Source organism: Pleurodeles waltl, chromosome 6 (genome assembly GCF_031143425.1).
Source record: "Pleurodeles waltl isolate 20211129_DDA chromosome 6, aPleWal1.hap1.20221129, whole genome shotgun sequence".
NCBI lineage: Eukaryota > Metazoa > Chordata > Amphibia > Caudata > Salamandridae > Pleurodeles > Pleurodeles waltl.
Window position 1 is genome coordinate 482,527,529 of NC_090445.1, and position 17,000 is coordinate 482,544,528.

Below are 17,000 nucleotides of genomic sequence, written 5' to 3' on the forward strand. Positions count from 1 at the left end.
TTCAGTTTTACTTATTTTTTCAAATTATAGAAACCATTCCAAGATGGCCACTCGTGCATAGGCCTGCTGACGCATGGTCAGCCATTTGTTTTGGTTTGTTATGCTTCAAGAATAAAAACATTTCAAGATGGAAACCAATGGATTAACATGTGAACACATACATAAGCAGCCATGATTGACTAATTTTGCAGAGTTGCATCCTTGAGGAATAGATAACTTCTGATGCAATTGTATTTCTCTACTTGGTCAAAGTTAGTGACCCTGACAATTGCTCTAGCTCTACTGCCTTAGTCATGTTATCGGTCAAAAAAATTTCAACTTCTGGAGGAGATTCAATTAGATTGGGCGAAGTTAAATATATATTCTATCTGCTCTCTGCTCTGGCTCCCAGATTGGGGCCTGGGTCAGGCCTCGTCTACATAGGATACATTGCTAGCGTCCCAAAGGAAAGGGACTCATGACATTACTTTTAAAGAGTAACTTAAAAGGCATTTCACAAAATAATCTTTCAAATCCGCCCTCCACCCCCCTCCCCCCCCGCCCACACACACACACACTCACACACACTTTCTGCATGAGCTCCTGCTACCGGTGTCTGTTTCCTTCTGCCGTAAAAACGAGTACACACCTGGGTACTCAGACTGTCATCAATCTTCTCCAGTGACTGGGAGGTAAGGGTCACTGCTCCGTGCAGCTTTACATAAACAAATGTATAGATGTGCACACCACCTTGTCTAGACCTAAAAACAGTATTCACGCTGCTTCTAGAGTGCTGCACACAGCAATAGAGGTGAATGAATGTACCTCCATAGCACAGTGCTGAAACCCCACGTCCCTGTGGATAGAATGCCTTGCGACTGGATGGTTCACTGAGGAAGAGGGGCCCTGAAATGACCAACAGGGGTAATAGTGTATGATTGAGTGAATGAATGAATGAATCTATGAATGACAGAAGGATGTGAGCGATCGAGTGTGGTAAAACAGCTATACTGCATCAACCAGCTGCTTCTTGGTCCTACTGTTCTAAGTCTCCTACGTCCACTAGAAGAGATAGGTCTTTAAGTTAGTGAAAGATGGTGAAAGGTGAGGCTTTTTGTAGTTGAAACTGGCAGTGAGTTAATGGTGTATGGGAGCTGCATTAAAAAATACACACGTCTTCTTTGAAACAAGCTTGGACGTGCTAGCCACCCAAATGATTTTGTTCCCAGGAGTATGGCTTTTACCAGGTGTACATCAGGGTATTTTGTCCATAGGGTAAAGTGTGCCTGAATTATGTGACGCACAAAGTAATGTAAGCTATGTAATATCAAATAATTCCCCTTGCTACGCACCAGTGGAGTGGGTTACCCTCTTGAGCTCCCCTATCAAGCGCACAGAGGCGGGCGAAGCCACTTGCTGTGCCTTTCTATCTAGGTAGCCCCACAATCAAAGCGTCATAGTTGTCAAATAGAGCAATGACCACAGCTCCGTTGTCTGAGCATCTCAGGTTCAGGAATCTGGAGGAGTCTCTTCGCCGTGAGTTTCGCAAAGAAACAAGTCTACTACAGTCTGTGTGTTATTTAGATGGAACCGTTTTAGGCTTTACCCCACTGAAAATCAAACAAACTGATATACATTCTGTGTTTTTTTTTTACCCTGTGTCCTGACCAGGCCAGCACTGCGGCACAACTTATCTTTCAGGAGACTTCACTTTTTTGAGCAGAGGTAGGTTTGCTGTCAGGTTGACACTGGGTTGGGCCGCGGCTACACCCTGGAGGGTTCACCTCAGAAGGGGCGGGACTCGGCAGTAAATTCCCCATGGCCATTGGTCGCCCTTCTCAGGTAAGCTGAACCCTCCTGCGCCCTGCCTGAGATAAAGGGCGAGTCTCAAGGGAGGCTCCTTTAAATAGGCAGCCATTCCCCTCCGTCCCTTCCCTTGTTTGATTGTCTCCTCTGTTTTCCTTACCTGGGCCACCCTTCTCCGCACTTGCGCCCTTTTCCTGTGACATATTTCCTCTGACTTTATCTTACTATTTTCCCGTCGATCAGATTTCCCCAAAATGCGCCACAACTGCCTTGCTTCTTCAACTCCTCCTGCCTTTACCTGTTCTTTTCCGTTTAACTCACTTTCGACTTTCCCGCCCGATTTCTGTTCTTCAGGCGATTTGTTTCAAAGGTCGTAAGCAGAGGCAATTCAGGGTTGGGATGGACAGAGGGGCACTGGGTCCCCTGGTGCTTCGCTGACCTTTGGTTTCTTTTTGTGGCCACGACAGTTATTTATTTAATTGGAAAACATCACGGGGAACTGGTACCTCTCGAAGATTTGAAGTTATCTAAACAGGCGTGACAAACAGAGAGAGGAATAACTATAAAATACAGGAAGAAGATAAGAGACAGTTGTAGCAGGGAATCGCGCGTGGACGAGGTAAGCAAACGTGAGGTGTTTACTTGTGGGCGAGCAATGCATCAAAAGACAGCCATCCAGTGGCCCTTCGCCAGACGTGGTTGCATTATCCACTGAGGCACCAGCAGTACTAGAATCGATTGTAATTTCAGCTCAATCACTCTGAACCAAACCATGTGGTGTTGATTAATTCACTATCTCGCTAAGTAACTGAGCTCACTTATGTTCCAAAATAAGTAGCGCTTAGAACCAGATCGAAGGCAGTTACTTAAAAAAAAAAAAAAAAAAAACTTGCCGGTTAACCTCCCCGCATTGCATGCAAGATCCCACCTGTCTTCACTCTGTCTTTCCATTTACTTCCCTCTAACGATCAGGTACTGGTCATTCTTAACCCCTAACTGCTACCTTTTCTCGCCTTCGTCGAAAGCGGAAAAACAGACATTTCGTAACCTGGACAGCGACCTCGTGTATGAGGGGAAGGTAAGTGAGTAAAGGAATCAAATGTGCTCCTTTCTTTAGCATTTGACCATGAGTTGTTTTTCGTCAGCAAATTTGGTATCAGCAGCGTAAAATATTCTGTGCGTTTTCATAAAAATACTGCTAATGATATTTGTCGTTTTTATATAGCAGATACTGCAAATTGAACTTGCCCTGTCAATTGAAAATACGCTTTACTAGTATCAATCTTCAGCGGACCCTTTTCATCCACCACTGAGAAATAAAAGTCCGAGATGGCCCTAAATTATGCTTGCGCCTGTAGGGTAAATACAGACATTTGCAACAGGCGCTCAATGCACAGGACTCTGTCACCTGATGAGAGTGTCACTACTTTATATATCACGGTATTCGTGTTGCCCCAGGACACCTTACAGAAACAGGCAATGAGGAAAGGTTGTGTTCTTATAAGACAAATGCATTTGTTTCTTAATATTATTTTGATGAAACATAATTTCATACATGGTATGGAAGATATGTAGACTAAATTGAAGAACTCGTTGAGTTGTAGGATCCACATGGCAGAATGGCTTGGTGGCTAAGTATGTGTTCAGAGGTTGTTTACCTTCTCGGGCCTTGGTTTTAGTCCAGCTTAATGTGTATAGGTGGGACTCCCAAAGTGACTAACTGCGCACGCGCAGGTGTTTCATACGTTATGAAAGCGTCTCATTCAAGTCAGCACGACCTGTTTGCGAGAAATCATTATAACAAGCACGGGCTTTTGGAATCCTCAGAAGAGAAGCCAAGAGGGCTGTAAGATTTTCCGCTTTAGCCTTCTTTTGTCAGTACCACTGTTTCCTTGTATTTGTAATCGGGAATTTAGGACGCCTTTGCCTTCACCAGTTCTTCTGGGACAAGATGGTCTACATTCACCACATTTCACGCGAAAACACAGTTTTTCAGAAAGCACTTAGCTGCAACAGGGGGGAGAGTAAGTACAGCATTGTTTAGAACTAGTACACGTATTATTTGCAGCACTTCAAATCTGCATTGGAATGCATCAACCGCTATCTTAAGATCCGTGTTTGTGGCGTAATTTGTCAAGCATCTGCTGTCGCATCGAAATGAACATATGGTTGCTGTAAACGTGCTCCACGCTTGTCGCAAAGTGTGAAACATCATTTGAGATCATTAGCATTCACATTTTCTGAATTGAATCCAGCAGAACCAATGTGGTTCTTTTTAATGGAAGTGTTTGGAAGGACACGGAATCTTAATATTTGCAGCAGCGCCATACCCGCGTGCCAGTACTTCAAACACAGGCCATCTAGGCAGTGAAGCCCGTCTTCTTGTGCTGTTACTGGTATATACAGGAGGCGGAGCCACAATGACGTTCCCATAAGGCCGTGTTAACTGGGCACAGGATGGGATCTCCTGGTCAGCAGCCAAAATCTCTTTGTTTCAACTTGTCCCAACAAAACATGTGCAGATCTACAAAGACCGTGTCCAGCAACGGGGTTGATCTGTTTCTAAGCATTCCCAGTTTGAGAGAATAAGGGATTCAATATGGCAATTAGCACAACAAAAGGTCACTCACTTTGTTCAAATGGTAAGCCGGAAAACTGTACGTAAAAAAAAAAAAATCAAGGTGTGGCTGACATGTAACCTAATTTCATGTGTCATACGGCTAGCGGCAATGGCTTTTTGCTACCATTGTACACTATAGGATTTGTCATTGCCTTTTACTAAAATGTGTTTTGGCGTTCAGCTCCAATAATGCCATGCTGCTAGCAGGAAGCTAGGATTTTCAGAGCACTCCACAGGTGAGATGGGCCAGACTGGCAGATGCATGCATGTCCTCAATTTCCGTATCAGGTTCTTCGGGGATTTAAAACACTATTGGAAGGAAGTGTTAGGAACACTGCGTGAATCGGATCATCGAATAGGTCTTGACTTGGCAAGTAAGTGTGTCTAATGAGGCCCGTGTTAGTGCGTCACTTGTGTTAGTGCAACACTTGGTTTCCTTCTCTTCGTAGTAGCCTCAGACTTTCAAATGTTGTCATTACGGCCACTGACAGAGATGTCTCAAGGTGTGGTGATATTTAGTGCAATTTTGGTGCGTTTCCCGCCCTTGTAAACACAGTAAATGCCTAAAAATATTGCAGAGTTTAGGAAAAAAATCAACCGCCCTGAATTATCGAGAGCAGGGAGTTTACCCAATAATCACTTTAAGTGACGACCGAAAAAAACAAAAAAAAACGACCCCTTCTTTTCTGTTCATCTCCTGCTGCTGGTTATTCCTGAATTTAAAGGTCTGCCTAGTCGCTGACTTTATCCTGGCTGCACTTCAGTGTTCTGTGAAAGACGCCGCCATTTTGAAACCATGTTTCTTTAAGGACATGTTAAATAGGTTCTCCTGTATGTCTACGCTGATGTTCTTACTGCCAGGAATATAGTGTAAGTCCTGAAAGCAGGCCGCCCTGTGAGACTTATATACCTGAGAATGATAAAGGGCAGGATGTGTCCCCTGGGATTGGAACCTCTGCTTCTCAGGCCCACATTTTTTAAGGAGCACATTATAAGCTCAGGACTTTTATAGGGTCGCTGGTACCCTTTCACAAAATGTTCTGGAACCTCTGCTATAAGGGCCGCCTCTACCCCATAAAAATAATGCCGTCCTGTGAATAAGGCATTTAAAGGAGCTTGAAACTTGCTCAGTTGTGCTAGGTGACTAAATAAAAAAAAATACTGGAACAGTGCAGAAAATTACGAGTTTTAGCTCAATAAAACCATTAGAATCCCGTGGAGAGTACCCTGTGCTGTCTCAATAAAAGTGTTGCTTAAAAGTGGCGGTGCTGATCAGTGTGGTAGTGATGTCTCTTTAAAAGAGTTAGAATCTTGCTGAACAGTGCTGCGGTAATGCTCCATTAAAAGTGTTAGAATCTTGCTTAGAAGTGCCGGTGCTGAGCAGTGTGGTAGTGATGTCCCTTTAAAACTGTTAAAAAAGTGTAGTAGTGCTGTCGAAGTGTAGTAGTGCTGTCGAAGTGTAGTAGTGCTGTCCCATCACAAGTGTTAGACTCTAGCTCAGAAGTGCAAGGGTGGTACTGCTATCTCATTAAAAGTCCTAGAATCTTGTTGAGAATTGCCACTGCTGAGCAGTGTGGCAGTGCTGTCTCATTGAAAGTGTTAAAATCTTGCTAAGAAGTGCAAGTGTGGTAGTGCTGCACCCATTATAAGTATTAAATGATCCATAGGCGTACATACACGGTTCGACAGAAAGTGATGTTCTCTCTGTGCAAGCCCTTTTGAAGCTCAGCTCCCTAACTGGGCTACAATACGAAGCCATCAACTGACCCACCTCCTGAGGGTCAGCATCAGCCAGTCGTTACTTTTAGCCAACCTCTAACTTGATCTCGATTTTAAGGTGTAATTTCCCTGCTGTATGTATGGACGACATGTCCCAGCATTCAGCGTTCAGATGGCAAAAGACCCAGGAAGCAGCTGAATTTGACTGCAATGACATGGGTCCGCTTGAGACCTAGGATATTACCAATAAACCATCTGACGATTAAAACAATCGCTCAAATTTAAAATGCGTGCAGCACCCTACTGTTCTGTTCTGCAGAACTTCTGGCAAAGTGGCTACCCTTACACGAGCCGTTTGCACTAAGTCAGAACTACAATGTCACATTTTCCCCAAGTCAAAGAGGCAGCCAACCAAAGTATATGCGAGTGACTGACATAAAACAGGGCCACAAAATGCCATAAATGTCATTTTAAATTCATACGTCTTTTTTTCTTTTCCCTTTCTTTGATTTTTTTTTACCACATGACTAGTGTGGTATATTTTTGCGAAAATGCTTAATGTTACTGAAGTGCCAACACATATAGTGCATAATTTTGTTGATATTTTTTAATAGCTTAGAATTCACAAATGAGGAATAGTTTTCAGAGGACCATAAACACTTCAAACAATTGGATAGTAGGTTAAATGGAAGACACAAAACAACGTACAGTTCTGAGTGAGTCCTGGAGAAAAGAGATAGAATTTGTGAGAAATCTGGAGGCCAATTCACAGAAAGGTACATCTGATGCTCGACCTGTGAGAAACAACATCTGTCAATCCAGTACACCTGCAGGATTGCTACTTCCCAAATGAAGATGCTTGGAAACGAACCTTACTGAAATTTGGGTTTTGCCAACCTTTCCATTGAGAGGTGTGAACGGAGGGAGCTTCGCAAGTGATCCTTGTAAACCCCCACATACAATCCCGTTTTGATGGCATCAATGTCAAATAAGGATACCATAATTCTCACAAAAGACATAAAAATCAGGCCACTCCAGGAGTGGGAAGCGATCATGGCAACTTTACTTTAGTGCACCTATATCATAGGGCATTTCAATGGTTCAGGTGCTATTTTGTGGCAACATTTGCACCAATCGATGACACTTGTGAATTGGGGAAAATTGACATTTTGCACTTGCAAGTTACTCTACTTGTTTCCCTAATCAGTGTGTACTTATAATAATTGGGAGGGCATAGCTGGCGTAACAGTAAAACATGTACCATCACTAATGCAATCCCTTGTAATATGTAAAATGTTCTTGTAATTCTGGTCCAATTCAATTCCATTTCATCAAGAAATGCTGGTGAAAAATTGCACCTGTGCAGTTCGGTCTAATCCTCTCCAAGCACCCAAACCCAATTCTGTGAACAGAATTTCTCCATGTCTATGAAATCATGTGCCTGTGAATATTGATATGGTCACATGTTTCCGAATATCTTCAGAAGAGATGATACCAGGCAAACGTATTCTAGGTGACCAATCTCCAGATGATTCACCAAATGTTGATGACAACGACAACAGAACTGGGGTCGTGCCATCGAATAATAGAAATTACCATCTCTACTTGATGATGAAATAACCAAAGTACCAAATAAATTTCTGGAAAATAGAGCCCCCTAAATATTGATTGGGCCTGGGATGCTGCATTAAAAATATCTCTGCGGTGTAAAGCAACTGAACCCCAGTCTTTGAATGATACTTGAGAGGGATGATAGGAGTTGGTTCCCATTCATTCTTTACCTCTCCTTGTGCACTGAAATGAAGTGTTGCTAAATTATTGGAATAATCGCCTGGAAACTGACTGGAATATTTTTTTAAAAGACACACTGGCGTGGGCTGAACCAATAAGTCAGGGGGCCGTGCCACCAGCTTGAGTGAAAGACACTCCCTGCACATCATATATAAGATAGCTAGTGATCAAGATTGTACCTACAGATAGTGGGTGAACAGAAAAGCCAGATTTACATAGACATCAGTTAAGCTTCATGTTAGGCAGAGCTTCGCTGTTGAGTGCAACCAGTGTACCCACATTCTCCTTTTAATAAACTCTTCTACCCGCCCCCACATCCCGGTGCTGCTTCAGCATCTCTAGGGCACTAATCCGTGTACTTTGGGAAATACAGGAACATCCTCCTGACCTCAGGGATAGAATCGAATAGAGTTCTTAAATATAGCTTAGCAATACGATTTCCACAACCTGCCAGCATTTCAATAAAAGCACTTTTCTCTCTTTTTGTCTATCCTGACTTGTTTTCTCTTTTGAACCATGTATGTATGTGCATTTTATTTCTGCCTATTTTTCCTCTCCCCCTCGTTCTCTCACGTTCTCACTTTATCCTTCACCTCCCTTTGTCACAGCTTTCTTGCCTTTTCGCTGTGGTTCTTTCTGCTTTCTCTCTTAGCTCACCCTTTCACTTCTTCCCACCACTTTGTCTCTTCTAGTTACTCTTATTTCTCGGTTGCCCCATAAGACCCGCACTCTCTTTTTCTTCTTCTCTCGCAGCCTCCCCCTCTCCCTTTAAGGACCCACTCTCATGTATTCATGATTTTTTGGCATGATTAATGGCTTTACACGTGCTTACAAAGCTTGGCAGGTTCACGTGCTTTGGGGGTTGCTTTACATTCTTGTATTTCATTTCTGAAGCTGTCACAGGCTGATAGGTGTTTTGCTTTCTTCTGCCATCTCACTTCTGTTTCCTTCTTCCTCTCTGTCTCTTCCCCTCTTTTCTCCAGCTCCTTCTCTCTTTGCCGCCTCTCTCCATCCTGTCCTCCACTCCCTTATTTCTTCCCTTCCACCTCTCTCTTTCCCTCCTCTCCCTTGCAATACACACACACTCGCGATTTACAAATTTCCACTTTTGTTGTTCCTACTGTACTCTTAAATTCTAATTCAAGAAGCACACGCATAGGTTCATGCCGAATTTAAACCATGCCGTTGAAATTCACGTTTGAACATTTTATTATATGCAGAGTTCACAAGTCTTTTGTGCAATCAAATTGTGCATTTCGCACAGGCCTACAAATATGGACATTGCGATTGAATATCGAAGTGCATCATTTCCACTAACCATGCCTACGTTTAAGCAATACAAGCAATACACTTTAGAATTCACTTTGTAGGCTATAGATGGCCCACTTCTTCATAAGGCCGGAGTTAAACTCTTGCACATGAACAGGTTGTGCGATCTGGGGCAATCGCTTTTTGTGATTGTACGATCATTCCCTAATCTGGCAACTACTTCCTAATATTCAGGACTGAATGAAGTGAGTACATTGTATCACTCGTGCCCATTAACCGAAATCCGTCTTCGGAGTAATGGGTGCTTTTCTTATCTGAGTTTAACCTCAATCCCCTGCACTAGCACTACCTATTGACATATAGGAACTGCTACTTGTACACTTACAAAAAAATGCAAGGAAGAGCTGTTTTCTCTGATCAGGTTTTTTTTCCTAAAGTGTTTTTGCTTTCTAGTTCACAGTGCCTCTTCCCACTGAGTTGGAGACAAATTACAGGTTGAGAATATTCAGGAGGCAAGAATTGCAGTCTGTGAACATTAATGTTTATACCTGGGCTCATATCAATTAATTTCTGTAATCTGTTCCCTTCACCTCCACTCTGACCAAGCTTAGATCCTCATTTCACCCTTTAATTGCTGAAATATTCTATTTACGTTCTTTTGGAAAAAAAGTTACATTGCAACTAGACAACATATCTCCATACTAGTATTCTATGAATGCCAGTACAACTCATGAATGACTAAAATACAGAAAGAAAATAAAACAATTCATTTGGATTGCGGTTGAACTGTAGAGTTTAAACAAGATGTCATTTGCTGACAACTGGTTTCTTTAAACTCTACGTTTGCAAATGTCTCAGTCAGCTATAATAATGTTAGGTTATCCGAAGGTGAGCCCAAAGGCAATAGCTACACCAACGAGTGGGAGAAAACAACGTGAATCGATTACATGATGCTAGATGATAAACAGTGTTGCACAAAATGCTCACAAATATATTTAATAATAAATGTTACTAACTGTGATCCCAGGGACAGTATTGTAGAAAGTCCTAGGACGTCTAGCTTTCTTTTATTTTGACTTGCCAAACGTGATCCCCCAACTAGTAAAGCAACAAGGGTGTGAGGCATTGTCAAAAGCTTTGAGTTCTGCAGGAGCCCGCCAAAACATGTTGAGAGCAGTTCTGGTATTTCTAACAGGCCCAGACCCTGCAAAGGAATTTTTGGCAGCCTTTTCATGCTGTGCCCAACTGTTTCTGGAATTTACCCATTACAAGCTCAAGGCATGTTTGGGCTCGTCAAAGAAGGTTTCCAGAAGGGTGGAATCTGATGACTATCAAAACATTTTTGCACAGCTCCATTCGTTATGTTCCAGCCTATATTGGATAAACTGTGTTTTTTATATTTGTTAATTTAATTTAATTTTCTATAATGTAAATCAGAAACAAAAGGTGGATATTTGTGCCATACATTAAAAGCTCACTACTCAATAATTTAATTTGAATGGATTTTGGAAAGGGTCACATGTTTGTCACCCACCATGGCATTATGTACGTCTTTCGAGGATTCTCTGGATATTTTCCTACTTAAGATTAGCCGCAATTCACTATATCGGGAATACAAAGATCTGAAAACAGTTGCATTAGAATTCATTGACCTGTAAGCTTCAATGTGACATTGACACATTTTTAACATATGTTGTCGGTGAATACCCTTTTCTTAAAAAAAAAAAAGCTAATGGTTCAGGACAACGGCCTTTCAAAGCTAGCAAACAAATGTGCTTAGTCTGAAAACGGTATATTACTCTTGTAAAATCGCATGTTTTTTCAGTTTGCTTCCCTTTTAAAACAAACTGTGAGAGGAAGGGATGTTCAGGAATAAAGCACATCGCAGACATGATTCAACAAATGCCCTGTGTACAGGAGCAAAATACAAAGCTGGAGTTCAGGGCTTTAGGAACATTTCTTAATGCATTCTGTAGGAGTGTGGAGGTGCTGCTTGCCCCTCCCTTGCCTAATCTGCTAGGTAAATACTGGTTCAGTTTCAGCTGCATTTGAGTAGTGCCTGTGTTCATATAACCAAGCTCGGCCTAGTCACAGGTATACACATCCATCATGTATGCTAATTCTGTGTTTGACGTCCTACAGCAAATATGTTTTGCAACATGCCCAATTTGAGAACGATAAACAAAAGCATTAACATAGCTTGAATTCTGACCTCACAGTGTGAAAGCCATTCTTTCCTTTCTCGGCTGTCTAGTCGTTTGAACCCTTGTCGCAAGAGTATATGTGCATTGATGGTTTAGTAGTACTCACATTGGCATTTCTGTACCCATGCCATCTGCAAGGCTTGTGCTGTGGTAGGCAAGATATTATCACAATGGGTATCCACTGGAGGGTGGGTTGAGATGGCACATCCTCACTTGGCCCGAGGCAATGCACAGCCCTACGGATACATTACCATCTGTGCCTTACCAACTTCCCCTAATGTAGCAAACAAAAGTGCTGCACACACAATGTGGGGGGGGGGGGGGGGGAAAGCACGTCGTGTGCTGCACCATGAACATGAGCAACGGTAGAAGTCAGCAAAGTCCATGGACAGGACAAGAAGGATCCTGGGATCCTTTGAGGCCATCATACAGTGCTCTGCAGCTTGTGCTGCACACTGGATATGCCCTCTCCACCCTGTTATTCACATACACTGTTCAAATCCACTTCAATCCCTTGGGGTGTCACAAAGCTACTAGGTGTCACAAAACTAAAATTTTATCATTCTGCTACAGCGTTAAATCCAAGTCAGTGCTCCACTGGCATCTATGACATTGTCTTTATGTTAAGCACAACTGCACACCCTAGAAGCACCAGCACCACATGTTTACAGCTGCCACAGATATAGTGATGGCAATGTGTCACTTTCCAACACAGAAACTGCAAAATAAGGGTCATGTTCCTTGCTAGCACTGGGCAGTGGGCAACCATATCATCTAGATGTGAAATCCAACAAACATGCCCTATGGACTTACACATAAGAACAAAAACACATTAACTAAGCTCTGTCTTTCGGAAAACCATGTCCACAGGAGAAGGTGCAGATGAACCAACTTAAATAGCCACAAGCAGGTACCAATGACTCATGTGTACTAAGGAAGAGCATCACCTAACATTTATTTGCATCTTCTATGCTGCATGCTAGCATCATCCCACCCAGACCGCTGTTTTCCATTTAAATTGGGAAAATAGTTCCTCTGCCCTCGGGGTCCACCCACCCTACCCAGCAAACCAGGCATGTGTACAGTTTTTCTGCGAAGCACACAATGGGGGCACAAAACGTGCTGCTAAGACGACAGTCCGCTCTTTGTTCACTGCCTCGGTGCGCGCACATTTTTCACAGCTCCATCATCAGCCAGTTGTCGTAAGACGCTCAGAGACATGTCTGCTATTGTGTTTGGGAACAATGACAGACTAATGGCAGGCACGTTTGTGAAATATAACTGCGCTAAAAATGGTTCCTACGTTCTGCTGTCATTCACCATGACAGCAGAACCTGCAGCGATGTGTCACCTGCTCTGCTCTGAACTGTGGGCTTGCATGTCACGCGCACAGCTGTCAGGCCAACGGATACCTACGCTTAGTGCACGTCACTGATGAAAATGAATTGTTGCGACGCCGACCCACCAATCAGATCTCAAAAAAAGGAATTGACAGATTCACAAAGGAGAAGCACAGAGGCTGTGTTTTACGTTTCGTGCTATAGTGCAGTGTTGTTTACAGAATAGAGTGTCTAATACTTGATTTACTGGGTTCTCAAATTAAAGAGTTTTTTTTTTCTTTCTAGGTATTGTCAAGAGTTGGAGGCTTCCCAGCTCCCCCCACACACATCATGCCAGTGGTCCCCTCTGGGCCTGCTCCGCACCCTCCACGCATTCACGCCTGGATCCTGTCAAAAGAGTGACTGTTCCATGGCTGTGCTGTCCTTCATTCCACCGGAGTCTGTGTGGCTCCTAGTCAGATTTCAGTGGGGTGAAGAACAGTAAGCATGGGGATACATCAGGAATGGTTGCTACTCTACAAGGGCAAGGCGGAAGGTGGTCAGCTCCATGAACATCACAAAGAGGATGCTGCCTTCACAGGCAATTGAATCCTTGTTGGAAAAGAAATCATGTGTACGAGTACAGGCCTTCGCAGGTACCACGATAGTGCACAGTTCCCAAATGCTTATCCCTTTGTGCCCTCTCTCCCCGTGCATCAGTCAGTTTAGTGATCATCACTTACGTGATCATAAATCATTTATGCATCGAAAACTTGGCCTGAATTTCAGGTGTTTCTTATAAAAGGAATAGAATGCAGTCAAAGTAAGACAAAGGCAAAACAGGCCAAAATGAACCTAAATTATATTTCAGAAATCTATCTTTTATTACGTGAAAATTAACAAGTCTAACTGAAAAAAACAATGTGTGGGTCCTGGCTGAGAATCGTTATGAAAATTGTTAAAAATGAAAATATCATAAGCCTTAGATGTGTGTTTTCCTGTTTTTTAATTTATATTTTAATAATATGCATTACATTGAACCATACATAATGTGTGATCATTTAAATAAATTGTTCTGACAAAATGACTAATTTACTTGATAAAAAGACTTGCAGCTTCTAGAGCTGTGATACAAGAGCATGTTGCATATTTAATTCAATCTGTAGTGTCGATCTTCTGCTTAAGTGGAATTGAACCAATGTAGGCTGAGATCTGTAGTATACATTTTGAAAACTCAATACAAAATATAGAAAAAAACATCCATGCAATGTTCGGGTAAATTAAACCTTGTGATGAGTAAGATCTGCCAAAAGAGCAGGCATAACAGCCAAACAACGTACTGAAAAGGGAAAGGAGATCAATTAAGGAATTTTCAAAGATGCATAGTCCATTACCTTGTAGGCCTGGATTAATCATTTCATTATTCTTATGCAGTTCTGTGAGTGCAGCAAAAAACGCAATCTGTTATATTGTCAAGCACCAATCACAAAACACATTGGTATTATCAAGTCAGAAAGTTATACATTTCCCCCAAATGTCACTCATTTTCGTGATATGCAAAGTTTACCATCTTCTCTTCCAAACAATTTGAGAAGTTTTTTAAAAAAAGGGGTTTTGAAAATAGTAGAAAAAGGCAGGTTATTGTTCCGCGGAAATCCATTCAAACCTAATTATAGCAGAAGCACTCTCACCCCAAATGTGTTTTGCTGAAGAATGAACCCTCACACCACTGCTTTCCAAGAAAAATGGAAAATGCTCTCCTTAAAGTATTTTCTTGCATTGTCCATCATCAAACATTGCAACTTGACATAGCTGCTGTCTTTACACAACTCCAACAATAAGTATACGAAGGCAAAACAATGATGTCGTGGCACACCATCGCTGTAAAAATGCATATACAGGACAATCTATTTTTCGAATCCATTTTATACACTGTGGGAACACCGTTGCTTCCAGAGTTGAAGTCAGAGGTCGGTGTACAGCAAACACCAAAAATAATGACAAACAATGAGCGAAACGAGAACTAAATGAGAGCACCAGAAATCCAATTTTATAAATTCGATAACTATATGGGAGTGTTTGATTTAGCCCACGTGTCAATTTCTTTACCGTTTTATCTACACTGTTTCATTGTTTCAAACTCAATTTTTTAAATTGATGCAACATATTCAGTGTGTTTTACATAATGTCAGTCAAGTGCTTTTCATAGGGAACAAAAGAACATGAATTAGCCCTTCAATGCAACATCTGGATGGTGTGAATTTAGAACAAATGTATTTGGGACAAGAAAAAACATACTTTCATCGTTGCCGGAGCAGAAGCTATTTTTGTTGTTCGTCTCATTTAACCTTTTGTGATGTTTATAAATAAAGGTTGGTTGAGTTAGGCCTGACCTTGATGCGCGCAAAATCTAACTCCCACTTACAAAGTCTCTAAGTCGTCAAAATGTGAATTTTGGAGGTGAGAGGCAGAAATACATCCTACAAACAAGTCTCATATTGCAAGTACTTTTTTCAGTAGTGCGCCACAAGTTTTATGCATGCTTTGTGCTTGGGTGGCGTTGTACATTAGCACATGTTGTATGTAGGGCGATCATACAGCCTTACAGAAGAAAAACATTAAGGTTTGGCTTTAAGGGCGACGAAAACTTGCCGAGATGATGATGATCATTAAATGCTTCACTTAAAATAGCTTCCTCAAGAGAAAAGGCAGGGATACTACAGGTGTGTGTCTGATGTACATAGCAGATGGGGTGCTGCTTGTACAACAATGCAGGGCACAGTGGTAACATTTCATGAAAGTCATGAAAGTCAAGTGAGCAATGGAGGTGACATCATGTGAGTATTAACCCCAGTGACGTATAAGAGAGCACATTACATTATTCTAGACCCCGAGCCACTCACCTACCTGTGCAGCAGGTTCCTTTTCCCACAAGTGCATGCAAACCAAAGGTGAGAAAAAACTAATTGAGGACAGCACTCTGCCTGGCATTCTGACAGTGCCACCCCAACTGCAGGCTCTGTGACCTCAGAGGCTCAATTTCGTCCTTGCGTGTATGCGTGGCACGCGTCTTTTAAATAAACAAAAATTATGAGCTGTGAGGCACTCGGAAACGAAATAGTATCAAGGTCAAAAAACATGTATTATCAATAACCAGCTCAGTGGCACCGCCATTAACAACCTCAGAAGGATGTGCCTAAAGTACAAGCCGAAGACATTTAGATGTCAGATCACTTCAGTAGTTGCATTTGTCCACTGAGCTATCTTTTCAGTGGTACATTGTTAGAGTTTTGTGCACACATCATTCACCTCCCCTGGAGGTTCTTGAGGCCATTGAGAAATTGACTGGCACACTCTGCATCGTGACAGGACATCTACAATACTAAGGACCATATGTATACTTTTTTTTAGCTCTGCATTTGGGTCATGTTTGGACGAAAAAGCGGCGTAAACTTACAAGATACAATCATATTTTGTAAGTTTGCACTGCTTTTGAGTCAAAACATGACGCAAATGCGGCGCTAAAAAGTATAAATATGGGCCTAATTGTGCACAGAAACAGAACTAGGCAGTGTGAACACTCCATTGAGCAGATCTTCACAGGTACAGGCCTCGAGCTAACCATGCCCAGGTTAACATGACAAGGTAAAAACATTACCTTCAAAATATCACACCTCCGTCACCCAGGGGTAGAACACAATATTATTTCAAGCGCCAAAGGAAGAGAAATGTCCACTCAGGCTCCCTTTTGAGAAGAATTACCTCATCGCCTGAGTTACTTATGGGCGTCCACAAGTAGCCCTGTCTCGAGTGAAAATGTGTCCAGTACCGGGGAAAAATTCTGAGGCCTCAGGTGATGCACTTCTTAGCACTTGTTCATTCCAAGAGTGGACCCCTATAATGGTTTGTGGTAAAAGCTTTGGCATGGATCCTGCCACATCTCCTGGTCTGCGCAAGTTCTGTCTGCAAATGCGGTTCATGCTAGTCCGAGGAAAGCTTGGCCCTGCCCACGGATTCCGGATATAAAGAATTAGGTGTATGCACTACTTCTCTTCTTTCAGAGTATCCATGCGGCACTACAGGTTTGGACGATGCAGTGAGCTTGGGAGCCTTATGACTACGAAGAATGCCAGGTACACACCTATACCACTTAATCCAACAGATAGCTAAGCAGAACACTACAAAGCTTACCCATGGTGTTGTGTGGGTTAAAGACTCAGAACTAAGCAAGAACATGCTACATCTAATAAATCAATGCTCAGTCAATACTTTTATTTTAAAAATACAAATGTC

General features: G+C 42.2%; 1 long non-coding RNA gene across 1 annotated transcript; it reads left to right on the top strand.

Moving 5' to 3' along the window:
* The first annotated feature begins 1,901 nt into the window (after positions 1 to 1,901).
* LOC138299914 (uncharacterized) lies at positions 1,902 to 15,099 on the top strand. Its single transcript, XR_011204852.1, has 2 exons — positions 1,902 to 2,863; positions 13,014 to 15,099. It is a non-coding gene; the product is annotated as an uncharacterized lncRNA (long non-coding RNA).
* Positions 15,100 to 17,000: the final 1,901 nt, after the last annotated feature.